General features: G+C 29.4%; 1 protein-coding gene across 3 annotated transcripts in view; it reads right to left on the bottom strand.

Moving 5' to 3' along the window:
- The window catches only part of LOC108905029 (dual oxidase maturation factor 1), a 59,767-nt gene that overhangs the window by 25,859 nt on the left and 17,304 nt on the right, over positions 1 to 16,604 (bottom strand). The window contains exon 1 of one of the 3 annotated variants that reach the window (XM_018707792.2): positions 557 to 657. The exons of the other annotated variants lie outside the window; for them this stretch is intronic. The gene's annotated coding sequence lies outside the window, so the exon portion shown is untranslated. Of the gene's footprint in view, positions 1 to 556; positions 658 to 16,604 lie in introns of those variants that run through there. 3 annotated transcript variants of the gene reach the window in all.

A 16,604-nucleotide genomic window follows, 5' to 3' on the forward strand; every position in this document is an offset into this window, starting at 1 on the left:
AAATTGAATTTCTAATAAAGTATAAAATTGTTAAATACCTACTTCATTATAAGAATAGGTGCATAGCATTAGCGTAGGTATTTATTAATAATAATACCTACATTTTAAATCTTTTATATTTCCTTTACTTATGTTATATTTGTAGAGGCTATGGAAACGTTTTAAAATCTTTATTCTTCTACACTGGAGTTTTAAGAAGAAATAAAAGTGTATTACATTCATAACATCTTATACTTTCTATTACACTTACTAACTGAATAATATGATACCTTTTAAGATGATATTACGGACCCCTCCCACATAATTTTTATACTTTCATTTCATACTAGAACTAAAGCGAACTGGAATGTTTAAAATCTGTAGAACTATACCAATATCGTAATATTTTACACATCAAATCAATGTAATGAGAACTATAAGCAGAAATGTATTAAAAATATGTATTAAAAATATATTTTATGTTTAATAACTCCGTTCGTTTTGCATTCCAAACTAGAGCAGTAACATACTTATTAAACATATCGAAAGTAGCGAAACCAAAACCACTTCACTATACCTTAACATCGCATGGTGACCACAAAAGAAATTACACCGAAGAATACAAAACACAACGCACTATAGTAGGTAACTAGTTTACTTCCCAGTCATAACACAGCACTGATTCGCTGCATACAATAAGTTAGCCGCTTATTGTTAGTTTGGCCGTTCACTTGCACAAGTAGATTTATCGGACACGCATCACCGACCACATCCGCTTATTCTCTTCGTGTTGTAAGATACCCTTCTGGCGTCTATATAGATAAAAACTTATAAATTTCTGTCGAATAAAAAGTATTAATTAGTGGATTAGATTAGAGAGCTCCTCGAATTTAGTTTTCTCTTATGGCAATTAACATATCGGAAGCTCGTTTTCTAAAGAATAAAAACGATGGATTGGTTTTAAATCAAGACCCGTATACATACTTTATGTCATAAAAAAATAGGTATTTGAAATTGTATTGGTGATATTCTAATAGGTGTGTTTTGTAAAAAATCTTCTATTTTGAGAAAATTATTATTATTTTGAATTAAAACTGATGAATATCACTTTCTCACGCTGTTTTGGCTATCTAGCAACAAAAATATGAAATGCTCAGGTATCAAAATAATTCTGTCTTATAGCAAATTTCATAACAAACAATTTAATTAGTAATAGTTTTTTCTGTAAACTGCATATTTAAAAAGTTATATTGGAAAATGTTAAAAAAAACACGTGATTTTTGAGTATTTTGCAGTTTTTAATTTTTTCTGCAAATAGCACAACTTTTTTTCTTGGCGCAACCTTATATTTTCATTGTTTATATTATTTTCGACCGATTTTTACTAATATCTAAACTACGTCAAGCAACAGCCATGCCAATGTGTAATTCTCCTGGACTAATTGGGTACTTTACTTATTGTAGCTCGACTAATTCTTTGGTCCGGATATTTATGGTGAAATAAGTCACATACCTCCTGTTGACTACGGATTGTATCTTCGCATTCAATCATAATTAAAATTTAAATTATCTGTTTTTCGCTTAAACAGGCAACCATTTTTCAAAATAATTTAACAACGATTGAATTGGAACTAAAACGATTCACGTTATGGTTAAGGTATTCTGGTGAATTTTATGTGTTTACGGATGTGTTTTTTTTTTGAGAAAAAAAAGCTTTAAAGTAAGTAGAAAAAAATTAATAAATATGATTGATTAAAATAGTCGTCAGTACGACATAAAAAAAGACTATATTTTACATTTTTCTGACAACTATGACAAAAAACTAGGTATAAACCTATATATATCGCTGAATTCTTCTTTAGAAGATCCATCTATTTATACTATAAAATATAAAGTGTCCTATTAAAAAAAATGTCGGTAATGTTATAAACATGGCTCAAAAATTTAGAAAATATTGCAGAAAAGTGACAATTTCTATTTACTAATTGGCCTGTTTCAGCGTTTTTTTTTTAATCTGAAAAAATATGAATTTTGTTCCATCATTTTGTGACACGGTGTTATATTATTCAATCAACTCGTTTATTAGATTTGTTTTATTACGTATAGAAATTAATATTAAATACAGTTTTATAACTCTATTTCATTAAGATCCATGTTCTACCAAGCGTAATCTCTAAAATGTTGAACCAATCCTACAAACATTTCCTTATTCGGTGCTTTTAGTTAAGGATAATTCATCTGATATGGTCTCTAGAAAGAGTAAGCTTTAACCACAGAAATGCTTTCTTGATTTGTATTCAGGTCTTCTCCATAATATCACACAAAAACTTGAAAAGAAAAATGAAGATACAAACACATCGTATCGTGACTAAACACTGAAATAAATATCTTTATAAGACAAAGATTTTTATTCTGAAGGCTATGAAACTTTAGTCGACGAAACGGATAGAACAGCGCAATCTACCCCAAAGACATGCTTTCATACAGAACGGTACTTCACAACGTATAATTGTTTGCATTTCGTGCGTATCATTCGTGGTCCAATTTTGTTGCTGTTACATGTTGCTTTGGATTAATTTAAAATATCGAGTACTGATTCAGCTCATGAAATGTCTGAATAAGAAAAAAGCATTTATGTTATATATAACTTTTTACTGTAAATAGATAGCGGTTTATAAAATACACCATTCCCTCAATATCTCTATCATCAAATTTTAAAGGAAACAAAATCATACTAAGGCAACTTTCATACAAGAAAGTTCCTGTTGAAGAATTTTCCATTCGTTTCCGAAATCTTATACGATCAAACTGTGACAGATAAAATGTAATTGTACTAAACACGTCTAATTACGATCACTGCGAATATTCTTTAACAGCTATCCTTAGACAAACAGCCTTCAAAGTAGCACACTTATTAATCTAGTGGCATATTCTCTTTACCTGAAAAACTTAGCCTTGACTTTACCACATTCCATAATGGTTTACACTTTTATGACAAATATAGTTCAAACAAGTTCTTAAATGATCGATTCGAGTGTTAAATTTATTACCTACCTACGTAACTAGCACCGCCTGTAAGTTAAGGATACAGTTAAGGACGTAAAAATGACGCAACAGCAGCAAACTATTCATCTCATTAATTCAACGTCATTAGAATGATGGAATCAGGAATTCTTGGTAAATTTAGATCCTTTATTTTTCAACAGAAGGTCAGTCGAACTAAAGTGGTAAACACAAAATTATATTCCGTAGTTACACTTTAAATAACTGCATATGTGGAAAATCAATTGTTTCATCAAAATTCTAAAGATTCACTCAATCAACTGAATTGGTTTCAGTCGCTGAAAATCGACCAATTTGAAAACAAATAAAACATTCATTATTTTTATATCAAAAAAGAACTCGGAAAGTTGGAAAAATGTTTATACGCGTAAAGTAACAAAGTACGCATTAATGAAACATGATTAAGTTCAGTCAGCAGATTTTTCAGTTCCTATGTGAAAGAGTTTTTCTGTCAATCAAAACTGTGGAGCCCAATTTAGAAAAGGATAAAGGATAAAAAGGAAATAGGTCTAAGGATAGTGGAATGGAAAAGAATAATGTATCTACTTACATTTACAATCTACGAAGATTAAAACCAACGCAATTATTGGGTAGGTTTTAACATTAAAAATTAATACATAAACTAGATCAAAGAGATACAATATCAACCCGCACAATGAGAAGAAAGTATCATCGTGAGAAAACATAGTTTAACTGTTTATTTTATACTCTTTTCAGTTTAAAATTGCCAATACGTTTCTCATCAGAAGGCATGCCTGTGAAAGTTGTTAGTTCACGACCATCCTTAGGCGAAAATTACCTTTTAAACAATTATGTATTATTATTGTTAGGTACGAGCACATATGAGGTATTTTATAGAGATTAGCTAGCTATATTCTATTTTAGAAATTTGTACCTATTATTAAGGCACGGAAATATTCTCAGGTCGTAAAGGGGGTACCTATTAAATTAATTCAAATGAATTGGAAAAAAATGCTAAACTCTCGTTACACAGTGTTTTCAGATTTGGGGAGATTTGGAGACAATGGAGGAGAGGTCTTGATAAAAGAAACGGATTGCTAGAAACTTGGAGACAATGGAGGAGAAGTCTTGATAAAAGAAACGAATTGCTAGAAATTTACTTCAGTAAAAGAAATTACAGTTCTGTGGCAATAATTTTTTCAACATTTCCATAAATAAAAATCAATTATATTGAATTGGAAGTTGTGAAAAATAAACCCAGAATGAACTTTGCTTGGGGGGGGGTAATTTTTGAAGTTCGGCCACTGCATATACGTTGCACGTCAAAAATCTTTTTATGTGTTTTGTTGCATTTTTTGAGGTCTTGATGCTTGTAAAAACAAATTTGAGATCCATGGCCAACTTTATGAGTAATCATAAAAAAATCGGAAAAGTACCGAAAGGTTAGGGTCGTCTAACTTTCTTATTTTAAGAAATAGAGAAAACTTATTTTCATAAAATTTCATGGCAAAATTGATATCCTTCACCTAGTGCAAACAGATTTTTAAAGCATCATAATAATGTAATTTGCTAATTCATGTATAAGTAACGCGTCAGGTTTAATTTTATTTAATTTTACCATCATTTTGTAGCTACTGACAAAATTTAAGAAATGTCGTCTAGAAATTCTATTGCGCATTATACAATAATGGTTTTATTGTTTCCTTAGTTCTTTATTATTAAATAAGGGATCAAGGATACCATTATCTCAAAGGATGTATACATTGCGTGGATATTGCAAGAGAAAATTTCACACAAATGTTACATAAACTGCAACTGGATGTATCCTGTAAAATGGCATTATCTGTTTAATACCAGTACATTTAACTACATGTTAGTTTTATGAAAACCAAATAATAATTTTTATTCAATGATCAAAATACATTTTATTAACAAATACTTTCCAAAGTTGCTTTTCAACGAACTTTAGCGCTTTATTTTTCGTTGGCACAATTGGAACAAAATTCAAATCTTGCGTGAATTTTGGGATGAGAAAAAAATGTCGTTGATTATTTAGTCATAAAAAAACGAGGAAATTTTGCACACAGTCGTATTATTGCCAACGACGACGTATGGTGAATCCAGCATTATATAATAGAGAAAATATAGTAGTATGACATTTTTTGTTCAAATACGTTGTTAAAGAATTTTAAATGCCTATCTGTCTTGTTTACGATTTAATGTGTTGGTATTTGCATAATCGTTGGATGAATTCCATTACATTATATACATGCACCACTTACAACTCACTAAAAGCGAAAACTGCGAGAAACAGAGCGAATCGAATTCAAACTATCGTGCTCATATCAAATTTAATTCACGCCGCTCTGAAATTTACTTACATTTTCTGTGAATATATGAATAAATAAAAAACCTACAGAAATGCAAATTCTACTGTAGATATTAATTAAAAATACACGTAGAGAAATATGTCTTGGGTTAATTATAGGCGTTTTTATAACTGTTCCACTAATTGGCTCAAAATTACCGCGTCTGGCGGATAATAAATTATTTCTGACGATTACCAAATAAATACAAACCGACACAGATAAGTTTGCGTTTCTAAATCAAATGGAGCTGCACGAGATTCGGCTAGAAGGAATAGGAAAGAAGATTAAAAATACATTTCTGGAGCGTTTGGGCGGAGCTATCTCAGATGCAAACTTATTTGTGTCTGTAAATATGTATACAGGGTATAATAGTTACGTTGCCACAAACTTTCAGGACAGATTTTTCTCTTGAAATAAACGAAAAAGAAAAGGAATAGTAACCTCTCCTAAAAATATTCCTAAGGAATCTACGATTCTTCAGAGATGGAATGTGCAACTTGCATAGAGTAGTACGAATTAAAAAGGGGTAGTCCTTTTATCATAGGAAAAACTAACATTTAATTAGTTTCGTATGAATAGAAACTGAAACCAAACCTTTAGTTAAATATATATTTTTGAGGTACCTCTTGAGTAGATTCTAGATGCAGGTATACAAATATTCGAGCCATAAGACAGTCCGTTGAATATTGTGTACAATGGAAGTTTTATACAAATACCTACAAGGAAAGTAAGATAAGAAAAACGAAAGGATAGTGAAAATGTGGAATGGATGACATCTCACCTTTTAGAAGATAACGAAGAGAGATGATGTAGAACTTTAAGCTCCCTACAACTCGTTTTAATGTTGGATTTAACAAAATTCGAACATCTGAAATGTGTTTTGTTTAATATTCGGCATTTGGGAGTTCTTGAAAGCTGAAGGATATTTATCAATTGATAAATGCCTAAATTCTGACGACGATACTTTATGAAGTAGTAGTATTATTAACACCTTTTAGTATCTATATGCAAAACATTTTAAATAAAGAAAATATACCTTTTAAATTTACGATTTCTTAGGATTTGTTATCCGTATTTGGCATTTCCAGGGTTATATCGCACTCTGCTTCAGAAGCACCGATCATAGCATTGGCGTAATCGCAACTATCAAAAGATTCGTAGTAATGTAAATCCAATAACGTTTTTGGAACTGATCTTACCATTGTTTTTAAAGTAAGGAGTTGGTCTTACCTGATTGTAACAGTATAGTAAATGTTCCTGGACAGCAATATATTATAAATTGTATAACTTTTATGAAATTTAAATTTTTATTAAATGTTATTATCAACTTTTACCTAACTTGTTTAAATTAATTGAATAACTTTATTACAATGTCTTATTAAATTGAAATTTAAGTTATGTTTCAATATATTTGTGTATTTCTCAATATGATAATATAACTATACAGGGTGTCCCTAAATTAATGCAACAAAATTTGGTCATAGATTCTTAAGACAAATTTAGGGGACGCATATTTTTTATTTTTGACAAGTGGCCGTCTGTTTTGGAGTTACAGCCCCCTGAAATCCACCCCTAAGATTTTTTTTATATCACAGATCCTTGTTGTACGAGAATCACTAAATTTGGTACACAGGGGTCTTATAACATGTAAAATCTGATAGTGCTATGCTTTTTGGCGGGGAACCCCCTTAAGACACTTTTTCGTGGGTCCCCTTGTCTTTGGAACCAACAAAATTTGGTCGCATATTTGAATCTCTCAAAAATTTTTAATTCGCTAGAAAACCATTGAATTTAGAAACTTTTTTGTCTCTTGATATTTTTTTCGTAAGAGAAATATGGCTAATCACCAGATATATTCGATCACATTTTGACACTTTTCTCGAAAACATTGCGTTCTACGAAAAAAGTATCAAGGGACAAAAAAGTTTTTAAATTTAATGGACTTCAGGGAGATGTAACTCCGAAAGAGGGGGCCACTTGGTAAAAATAAAAAATATGGGTCCCCTAAAGTCTTAAGAATCTGTGACCAAATTTTGTTGCATTAAACTTCACCTCAGGAGGTATCCTCTACTTAACTTGCAGTTAAGTAAAAATTTCTTTCGATTTTGATATTCTTCTCGAATTTATTCCAATTCTATATTTCTCAATTTTGATTTCCTCTTCTATCTTCCTTTTTTTGTAACTATTTTTTTCCTCCCCTTTCTTTTATTTCTCTCTTGATCCTAGCTATCTCTTAAGGTCCTTGCACATTCCTTCACATTCTTAGAACGTTCTCTTGCTTTCTGTCACTTCATTTTACTCACTTCCACTTTCTTATCTACAGTTCTTACATTCTAATGACATAAATTTTCATAAATATTTTCCTGAACTATTGTTTATGTTTTTTTTAACATTACATTTTGTATCCTACTGTCAAATTTGTGTGTCTGCCTTAATGCTGTCATCCTTTGACATTTATCAATTTTGAATTATAAAATTTAAAGTTACAATTGTGATTTAGTTTTCATTTTGTCTTTTCCAGGTTCCCTTTTTGTTTTAAATTTACATTAAGTGTTTTTATCTTTCTAATGATGTGTATCAATTTACATTTAATTTGCTTTAAAATCAGTAATTTACAAGTTCTGTGAAATTGTTATAATCTTTATATGAATTGTATTTTATTATACAATAAAATATTTGTTCCTATTTTATCTTGCTATTTTATAATAATAATAGTGGTAATTTCTTCATTTTATTCATATTTATTGTCGTCTAATTGGATTTGTGTTCGATCTGTCTTATTTATTCCCTATTTGATTCAGCTCAATATGTCGTTCTTTTTTTAACACTAATTTAATATCATACAGTTAAATCTCAAAGTGGGCATGGTATTCTTCTTTACAAGGTTGGGTATCCCATCGAGAGACACACTGTATTTATTGGACCTACGTAAAATTTTTGCACAGAAGGTACCCGCCATACCAAGGTCTTCTATCTTTGCCAATCCTACTGTGGACCCTCTTCTTGGTCTGTGCATCTCGCGAACAACATACATATAGATAAGGAAATAATTAATCGTCATACTTTGGCGCCAAACTTCTACGGTTAAAGGATTGGGCTCTCTCGCAGCACATATCGACTAATAAATGCAGTGAAAATACCGTTGAATTGAATTATGTTTACATCATACCAAAAAGTCAGCCATCCGAGAAAATTAACAGCCCGTGTCTTAATATATAAACAAGGACACAGTACAATCACATTGTGGTTGTCTCGGAATATACATGTGGCATTTGATGTAATGTTATGGATCTGTAACGAATGAAGCAATGCAGAAGTGTTTTCCTACGACCGTTCTAAGTAAGTTCTTGCGTTTCCATTTGTCAACCGGCAGTTGACATTCTGAGAACACACCAAATTACTTCTCCATACGCCGCTTTTAAAGAAGCGGAAATGACGTTATGCGGTTGGCTTTAATTAAACGTTAACGAACGTGCTTTCTTGGGAATATCTTAAGTAATTTGTTTATACTTATACAGGGTGTCTTATACAAGGACTCCCTGTATATTAGGATATGCAAGGTGTTTAAATTAAGTTGGCTCTATTATTAACTCCCTTATTGTTGAAAAAAAAAAAAACAGGAACAATTGAAAATTATTTAATGGTATTTGCCAAAATGAAGAACGATTTTTTCAAATAAATATTATTGTGTTCCATTTCAACAGGTATCATGCCTAACGATAAGAGAGAACAATATTTTACATTATAAGCAAAAAAATATGACAAAAATTAAAACTATGCCACGAATAAATCTTCAGACAATAAAGAATTCAGAAAAATAGAAATATTTTTTAGAAACGTTTAAAAAATATTGTGGTGGATATTGTGGTGTATAAATATTATGGTGGTTCAAATTGGTCGGTTTTCAAGGGTTACTGTCAAAGATCGAGCAAATCTGATAGACGAGTCCAGAGCTCTTTTTTCGAGAAAATAACAACGACGCAAACCGCATTTCTCTATCTGCTACTAGTGCCCTTTTCTCGTTTCTCTTTCAAGATATTTTAAAACGGTATGAACAATTTAGAGGCACTTTTTTAGATGCATTCGATGGCATAAAAATAAATGTGATAATATTTTTTGCTTTTGTGGTGTGACCACAACTTGTTTTATATTGAACACCCTATATTTTATTTCAAAAATGGAAGGAGGGCTAAAAATTCATTCCTCATATATACTTATTATTTTTTATGTAGATTTGCGGAAAATATCAAATTTTCAAAGGCATTGAAAACTAAATTTAACGTTTAACATTATTAAAAGCGTGTTAACACAAATGACTCTTTACTGTAAATATACTGACGATTGGCAAGAGGAGCATTGTTTAAATATGGTATCAAATTATTTTTCAGTATTTCTATACTGGGTGATTTTATTTTAAATACAGAAACTGCAAGACTAGATTCATTAGCAAAAAATAAGTAGAGTTTGCTCTATAATTTTTTTCCTGCGGGAATTCAAAATACAGGGTGTTAAAGTTTACAAAAAAATATTTTCAATGTTTCAAGTTTTATACATGTAGGAAGAAAAGTAAAATCTCGTCAATATTTTTATACAAGTTCATTCATTTGAGGCCTTCCCCAGACTTTATTAGATTTCTGTGTTAAACACAAAAAAAAATAGGTTAGCTTTTGTTTGAAAAAGTGTTCCAACACTTTTTATTGAAAATCATAATCATTAAAATGTAAATTAAAGACGATAAACTTCAGGATATACTAACAAATGAAACAGCTTGCTTGGACAGGTTTCAGAGAACGATACTATGCATTCAAGTCATTTGCTATATTTTCCGTAGATAATAGACCCGACACATACTCTCTCTAAACGCCTATAATGGCATCAACATAATTTAACTTTATACTATAATTAGGCTCCAGGTGGCATTTGAATATAATTTTATTGGAGATATTAGCGAAGGAAGTTATTATGACTCGACACAATTTCTAAAATCCATGTTGTGGGAAAATACATTCTACCGGTGAAATTTTCAACATACTGTTTAGGTAAAATGCAAATATCTAATTCGTTTAAGAACGAATCGCGAATATCTAACAATCACTTTTTCTAACAACTGGTGGTGTCAAGTAAAGCTGCTTCCATTAGAGATAATTAGGTACTCAAGGTGCGATATTCTAACAGAACGGCATAAGAAAAGTATTATCTGTGGGGGTATTGCTCTTAAAAATCAAAATTTCTACTTCCATGATTCTTTTAACACTTGATGAATATTGTACCCAAAATAAAAAATTTTTAGATTTATAGTCAATTTATTTAACATCGTGGTGTTACACCTCTACATATAAGAATAGTAGATAACTAAATAATAAAATGGTTTCAGGAATATTAAAAAATTAAATGTGATGACTATAAAACAGTTTAGTAATTTTTAAATTTATCTCTTACTATTATTTATACCTACTCACATGTATAATTTTTTTTGTGAATAAAATATAATTGGCCAATTTATCACGTAACTTTTGCAATTTGAATACAATGACGCAATAAAAGACTTTTAATTTCAGATATCTAATTTGATAACATCTCTGCAACTGTAAAGATATCTATATATTTTGCTAATTGAGCTGACTTTCAACTATTGTCAACTAATTTATATAATTTATATAATTATTAATCTTGTCATGTTATTAGGTGTCCTTAGAAGTTTTAAAGAATTATATTTTTCCCGAACGTATACGTTAAACTATTAATTGTACTTTGGTATAAAAAAAAATGGGGAGCCTTTCGGTGTAGATTAGACGAGATTGATAATTTATAATGGATGAAAAAGAAAAGACAGAAGGCATCTCACATAAATTGTTTATTTATGCTATCGACTTTGTGAACTAATAGGTGCATTAATTACTTGGCATAATTAAAGATTTTTTGTGAGATAAAGTCTTCTCTCTTTTCTTTTTTGAAACAGCACAAAAAAATTCAGGTCAAATCATATGAAAATATTTGACAATCATGCTTTAAAATTAGAAGTAGCTTATAAAATAAAATCGACGGGAACAAAAAAAAACGTATATTCTAGCAATAATATGTTAATTTCAGCATTCAAAAAATTTAATAAGAATAATATTTTACATATGAGGGAATCATTAAATAATTAGTGTATACAAAATGAATCATGCTTATTTCCAAATCAAAATTAAAAGAACGAACTAGGAAAAGATCTTTCTGATAATTATAATGCCATGATACTTCATAGCATAGTGTATTATTAAAATGTAATTATTACATTAGTAATGTATTTAGCCAATCTTAACAGCAGAGAAATAATTTTTCATTTAAATTATTAGTTTCATGAATTGTCTGGTATTAAAATGATATTATTTAGTGTTTTATCTTTTTGTACTATCCAAATTACATATTCTTATTCCGGTACTTGATACAAAAAATAGATGAGGTCAAAATATTATCAGTTCTTCATATAATTTTTTTTCATACGGACCTTCGTTAACAAGTTACGGGCCCTCAAAGGTGAAAATTAAAAAGTTATTTTTATTTACAGTCTCTAACCTATTAACTTCAGCATAATGCAAATTTGGTGATCGATAACACATGCGTAAAGCATGTTTTTGATATTGTAAGTGAATCTTCATTATGCCCAGAACACCAGGGAAGGACTATGCCCAATGGTTAACAACCCACAATTTTTGCATAGATGACGATCGCAATCTGCTTGTATCAAAAATAAGTTACGTGAAGAATTTGCCAACGATAATACCCTCTTGGTTCAACTCGGTAAAATGAACAGTTTAGAAAATATTTGTGATTTTATGTCACAATGCGCATCATCGAGCAGCGCCTCCACCATTTTTTGTTTTTAAATTTTAATTGGACATAATTACTACGTCAGAACGGTACATATTTTTAAAATAACAGCTTAGAAATTCTTACTGTCTACTAATGTAATTTTCACTAATAGTATTTGACAAACACACTTTACACATAACGCAAAATAGAAAAACAAAACAAGAATTAGTTAAAGTAAGTTAAAAAAATAATATAAAAGAAAGAAAACTATCAAAATATATTTTCAATATGGGCACCTTCCAGCTCCACATACTTCCTAAGTCTATAATATAATATAATTTTATTTGTTTGTACACGAAAAAGCATTCTGAAAATTGTTAATTTTTAATGAGAAAAATATCCTCCCTTTTAAGGCGGTGTAAAATATAATATTTCATATTTATACTTAGGGCAATTTGACACTGATTTACATAGTATTATTCAGAACTTACTGATATTTAAAGGGTAGTTTTATCCTCAATCTTATTTTTAGTCACTAATTTCGAACAAGTTCCATAACACTCATAATTTAGTTATTGCCCAAGCAATATAAAATTTGCACAAGATACCGTATTTTAATTTTCAACTTTTTTATTGAAAGTTTTTTATTTCAATCAAGAAAAATAAATTATATTTCGTTACTGTACTTATTTTACAATAACAAGCTCTCTATAAGTAGGTATAACTAGTTTCAGTTCTATGTAACTTACAGTAAAAAATAAAATTATGTATGTTTTATATGGTCCTTAATGTGACAGTAAAAAAGTCAGGGAGAGATGTTTCAGTTTCTTATATCAACAAATATATTTACTAGAATCTGTTAGGTGTTATGCTCCCACATTAGCAAACTTTTATCGACAACGTCTTTTTATAATATAATTAAATCTATTTTAAAAACAGAAAACACCGCCCTAGTCGATCTTCCCTAAGTATCAGATTAAAATAGCCCACCACAGATGGGATAGATGATCCATGACAAAATAGTGTTGATATTTGAGCTTTTTTAAAACTGAGAATCTTGATCAAATCATCTCTGACAATAGAGGATCTGACACCAGTTGTTTCTTCTTACACTTTCATCTTCGCACCATTGTTTTCACTTTCTTCAACTCAGAATAACAAAGAGATAAACTGGACAGCGTTCTCTTTCCCGTTTCTTCTATTCTGAATTTTTAAATTTCTCTTTCTAATCTCTTTCCTCATTTTCCTTATATCTGCAAGATACTTGAGCATTTGATCTTTCAGAAAATATCCAGTTATCTGTGAAAGGTCCTCAATATGATGGGAAATTATAAACCCACATTTATAACTTGAATTTCCGGAATACGGCTTTTTCAGAAAAGACGGCAGATAATGAGAAATGAAGTATCTGCTTCAGTTCTACCTGTGCTGTCTGTAGGACTTTAGAAGCATATTTAACATAATGAAAAATATAGCAGAACATTAAAAGGTAAGGCATCTTGACCTGCCGTAGCTTTAAGAGGAAATCTATTAAAATTTTGTGGTATAATAGGTAAATATTAAATAACAATTAATAATAATATTATAGAATTAAAAAAATCAGTAGAATTATTAAATAACAATTAGTTGTTTGTAACCTATATCAGCTTACTTAATTTCTAGTAATATTTAAACAAAAAAAGGAAAAAGGTGCCTTGAGCCTTTTCGACATATTTACAACTTAGGTATTTCAGTTACCCTCACAATGTTATTAATTTGAATACAATTCGATATAGCCTCTGATTTCAAGCTTACAAAAAACTCTATTTTAACATGCTAATAATAGTTTCTTCTTGGTTCTATCCTATTGTTTCAAATTCATCAAATTTCCACATATTACAGAAATGTGAGGTAACAAATTGCTGTAACGGCTTTCTCAAAGAGCTGTCAACAGCGAATTATTACAGATGGCCCGATAATCTTTAACTGTTAAGGTAATGCCAGGCAACCATAGAACGCTTTCCCTAAACGACGTTTTCAGAAATGCATCTTCTTAAGGAATATATTACAACATAAATTACTAAATCAAACTTTCCTGCACTGTCAACTAAGGGAATTGCTCAATATTGTTGTTAGAAAATATGTGATTATAAAATTGCGCCGGTATTTCAGTATAACAATTCTGAATATTGCAAGAAAATCTGGCTATAGAAATATTTATAAATAATACAGTCCCTCAAAAAAAGTTCTGTTGCAGAGACATGAATACATAGATTTTGTGTATTTTTTTAAGCTGAATCCGAATCCACAGCCCCAAAAACCGATTTACAGGTCATTTTTTTAATAAAACGCTATAATATCCCCGAAACAGAGTGAAATAGAGAGGATAAGGTAAAGCTTTATAATGAAATACAACAATTTGCAAATATTTTGAAAAAACATTTTAAAATATAATATTTTGAGCATTTGAAAGAAATATATGCAAATTAAATCTACACCCACCCCTACGAACAACGATTGTTAGTGCAAAATAATGTGAAAAACCATAGGCTTGTATTTTATACTACCAAATATATAAATGTAGATGTTGATAGACAATATACCAAAAATAAATATGATTTAGCTTATCCCTCAAATTGTTGGAAACCACATAGGTACAGATCAATGTCCCACTTATGCATTTTTGTATTCAATATTTTTCCTTTGCTACCGTGGGTTTTTAGGGTCGCTGATTACGAACCTGAAGTCCGAATCCGAAAATTCCTGAATAAAAGATGGCTGATCCAAGAAATTGGTATTTACCACCCAAAGAAATGCATTAGATGTTTAAAACAGTTAGTCATTTGAAAATGTTTGATAACTGTTTCTGCAATTAATCAAGTTGCCATGTTTCAAATAAATATCATTAGTAATTTTGGTGGGACTTATTTAAAGCAGATATTTTCTGAAAATTAATCAATCTCTACTTATGGCTAAATTATACAGTGTGTCTACTTAAGTTGGAACCATATGGAAAACTTTTTTATTATTGGTTTTATGAAAAAAAGTTATTCTTCATAAAAAGTTCTGCATGGTCTAAAATCTAAAATGCTACCTTCAGTTATCAAAATTTGCCAGAAATTACGAATTTCGCTCAAGAGTAAAGTACCCTTATTTTTGACAATGCAGAAGAGTGTTGTAAAGAAAAGTTATTTTGAATTAAAAGTTATTTTAAAGGTTTTGTGATTATTTACGTTTTACATTATAAATTATTTGTATTATTATTATAATTAAATTGCAAAGTTGTTCATAAACATTAATAAATAGAAAGGTTATCATATTTTTAACAGATAAGAGATAAATACAAATTTATAAAGAAAAACGTAAATAATCACAAAACCTGAATCTTCATGCTAAATGGTTGTAATTGCATATTTGAAAATAATTTTTAATTCAAAATAACTTTTCTTTATAACATTCTTTTCTGTATTGTCAAAAATAAAGGTACTTTATTCTTTTTATGAAGAATAACTCTTTTTCATAAAACCAATAATAAAAAAGTTTTCCATATGGTTCCAACTTAAGTAGACACTGTATTTTCCTCAGTGACCAAACATGGATTTACCTAATGGTATACAAATTTGTCTCTTGAAAGAAACCTACTCCTGATTAAGATTTTCTCGGTTTTATTATATTTTTTTCTTAAAATTGAAAGAACGCAATACAAAAATATAAATTTAATTTTTTCTCGCTAATCTCAAAAATTCAAAAAAAATTGAAAAGTAATTAAATAACAAAAGATATTTGAAATTGTTGCTCTTATTTTTGTACTTTCTTCTGTCTTATAACAACCACAATTGACCAATGTTGATTTTGGCAATAAAGTAAAAGAAATAAATGTTTTTTTATACGAGTAACCCAAAAATTTTCAAGGGCTATTCTAGTGAAGAAATGATGTCGTTCAACCTCGCTTATCTAGTTTTCGACAGTCAGTCAATTTTTTTCAAATATCTTTGACATTTATTAATTTTGTAAATATATGTGAGGCATTCTATCATAAGAGAAGTTTATTTTTAGGCAACTTTTTTGGCAATTGTTCTTTTAAAGAGCCATAATAAACATAATGCTAAAATTATGAATTATTGATATTACAAAATTCTTCATAACACTTAAAGTCTTGCCAAATTAAACTTATATAAATGAGTGAAATTTCAAAATATAATAAAAAATTACATATTTGCAAATTACAGTTGTATTGTAATTAATATTTGCTAACAGATATTAATAATTCTTCCAGTCTATGTTAACATTAAAACATTTAAGCAATGAAAAATTTATGCAAACTTTCTAACAGTTATAACAACAAATTTTGATATTATATAATTAAAATTTGCAATGAAGTGGTTAAGGTAACAAACCGATTTTGAAATATTTTTTTTAATTGTTCCATAAAAGTAAATATAATTAAACTATAAAGTCG

Source organism: Anoplophora glabripennis, unplaced genomic scaffold (genome assembly GCF_000390285.2).
Source record: "Anoplophora glabripennis isolate ALB-LARVAE unplaced genomic scaffold, Agla_2.0 scaffold73, whole genome shotgun sequence".
Classification (NCBI taxonomy): Eukaryota; Metazoa; Arthropoda; class Insecta; order Coleoptera; family Cerambycidae; genus Anoplophora; species Anoplophora glabripennis.